The 2615-nt window shown below is 43.1% G+C and overlaps 1 long non-coding RNA gene across 1 annotated transcript in view; it reads left to right on the top strand.

Moving 5' to 3' along the window:
• Positions 1-2052, top strand: part of LOC111819631 (uncharacterized) — a 6821-nt gene extending 4769 nt beyond the window's left edge. Inside the window, exons 3-4 of the long non-coding RNA XR_002823203.1 lie at positions 262-442; positions 1996-2052. This is a non-coding gene — a long non-coding RNA (uncharacterized LOC111819631). The remainder of the gene's footprint in view (positions 1-261; positions 443-1995) is intronic.
• Positions 2053-2615: the final 563 nt, after the last annotated feature.

Below are 2615 nucleotides of genomic sequence, written 5' to 3'. Positions count from 1 at the left end.
CAATCCCACCCTAATCCTCTTTAACATAAAATTATAATCACAAAATGGAGGCCAACCACACAATTCTGGGAATCATGGCCCAGCCAAACTGATACACACATTTTTTTTGGGGACATAATTCAAACCATGACACTGATAATTACATGAAATTGAATACCGGAGTTGGTTATCAAACTCACACCTTCCAAAGGCTCTGCCCTGAGTCCCACAAGTCTCCTCATCTCTTTATTGGCCTAAAATGAGTCTTACTTGTCCACACAGGAACTCAGCTACCCAACCACCTTTGAGAGGTTGCAGCGTGGAGCGGGGAGAGCACTGGACTTGGAGTCTGAACCTCTTGAGTCCCAGTTGCCCACTGGCCTGCTGGAGAACATCAAGCAAACTCCTTCTCTTGTGCGGCATTCAGTTTCCCGTGGTCACTTGGACCTATCTTGGAAGTCAGGTAAGGGAACCCTGTTCCCAGAGGCCCCAGATAATGACTTGCAGGCTGGGGAATGTGATGGCTGAGTGTGTGGGGTAAGAGTGTATGGTGGCCTCTCTGGGGAATGGGGAGAGGGATGTTAGAGGTCACAAACAGAAGCGAAGATGGTTGTTTGGTCCTGGGAAAAGGGTGGAAACCACAGCTTTTATTTGAAAATTAGCAGAAAAAACCCCAAAAAATTATGTCTCTTGTTCCTCCCTTCCCCTTTCCATTTCCCCTTTTTCATCTTCTCAATATGTTTTCTGGTTTGATTTTCTAAAGGCAAGTTTATAGAGGTATAATTTCATATAATACAATTTGCCCTTTTAAAGAGTAGTTTGATGAGTTTTGACAAATATATACAGTCATATATACATATATATCAAACATGTATAAACATCAAGTATACATATTGTCTTAGTCATCTGGTGCTACTCCAAATGAAATACCATGAGTGGATGGCTTTAACAAAGAGAAATTTATTCTCTCACAGTCCAGTAGGCTACAAGTCCAAATTCAGGGCGTCAGCTCCAAGAGAACGCTTTCTCTGCCAGCTCTCTGGGAACGTCTGTGTCATCATTCTTCCCTTGGTCTGGGAGCTTCTCTGCACAGGAACCTCAGGTCCAAAGGACTCGCTCTGCTCCTGGCACTGCTTTCTTGGTGGTATGAGGTTCCCATGTGTCTCTGCTCACTTCTCTCTTTTATATTTCAAAAGAGATTGGATTAAGACACTACCTAATCTTGTAAACCTCATCAGCATAACCTCATCACCATGATAGAATTTACAACACGTAAGGAGATCACATCTAACCTCATCATAGTGATAGAGTTTACAACACATAAGGAAATCACATCAGATTACACAATCATACAGTGCTGGGAGTCATGACCTAGCCAAGTTGCTACACACATTTTCGGGGGGACACAATTCAATCCATGACACATATGAAATATAAAAACTTTCAAAATAAAAAATTCAACATGGCAAAAAAGACCATACGCAATGTTAAAAGGCAAATGACAAACTAGGAAAAATATTTGTAACTCGTAAAACAGATCAAGAGCTAATTAAAATGGGCAAATGATGAACTTGCACAGGTGGGAGAGGATACGGGCATGGCTGCACTGGAGGGAACACAAATGGCTACAAACAGGGGACGTGTTAAATACATTCTTGCTTATCCCTGCAATGTTAGGCTACGCAGTTGTAAAGGAGAAAGATGATGCTGTCTAGGTAACTTACAGAAAGCTCTCCGGGACGTATTTTCTTTCTTTTTTTTTGAAGCGCTTCTTACTTTTCTTTTTTATTATTATTATTTTTATTGTACTTTAGATGAAGGTTTACAGAACAAATAGTTTCTCATCAAACAGTTAGTACATATATTGTTTTATGACAATGGTTAACAACCCCACGACATGTCAACACTCTCCCTTCTCAACCCTGGGTTCCCTATTACCAGTTTTCCTGTCCTTTTCTGCCTTCTAGTCCTTGTCCCTGGACTGTTGTGCCCCATTAGTTTCATTTTGTTTTATAGGGCTGTCTAATCTTTGGCTGAAGGGTGAACCTTGGGAGTGACTTCATTACTGAGCTAAAAGTGTGTCCGGAGGCAATACTCTGGGGTTTCTTCAGTCTCTGTCAGGCAGGTAAGTCTGGTCTTTGTGAGTTAGGATTTTGTTCTACATTTTTCTCCAGCTCTGTCCGGAACCCTCTGTTGTGATCCCTGTCAGAGCAGTCAGTGGCGGCAGCCGGGCACTATCAAGTGGTACTGGACTCAGTCTGGTGGAGGCCATGGTAGTTGTGGTCCATCAGTCCTTTGGACTGATCTTTCCCTTGTCTCTTGTTTCCTTCATTCGCCTTTGCTCCCGAAAGGGTGAGAGCAGTGGAGTATCTTAGATGGCCACTCACAGGCTTTGAAGACCCCAGACGCTACTCACCAAGGTAGAATGTAGAACATTTTCTTTATAAACTGTGTTATACCAGTTGAGCTAGATGTTCCCCCAAGGCCATGGTCCCCACAGCCCTCCACCCAGCAATTTGGTCCCTCAGGGAGTTTGGATGTGCCTATGGAGCTTCCATGACCTTTCCTTGTACAAGTTGTGCTGGCTTCCCCAGTATTGTGTACTGTCTTACCCTTCACCAAAGTTACCACTTACC

The sequence above is a fragment of the Trichechus manatus genome, unplaced genomic scaffold (assembly GCF_000243295.1).
Source record: "Trichechus manatus latirostris isolate Lorelei unplaced genomic scaffold, TriManLat1.0 scaffold00014, whole genome shotgun sequence".
NCBI lineage: Eukaryota > Metazoa > Chordata > Mammalia > Sirenia > Trichechidae > Trichechus > Trichechus manatus.
The sequence above is the reverse complement of the archived record's forward strand: the minus strand, read 5'-3'. Positions and strand labels throughout refer to the sequence as shown.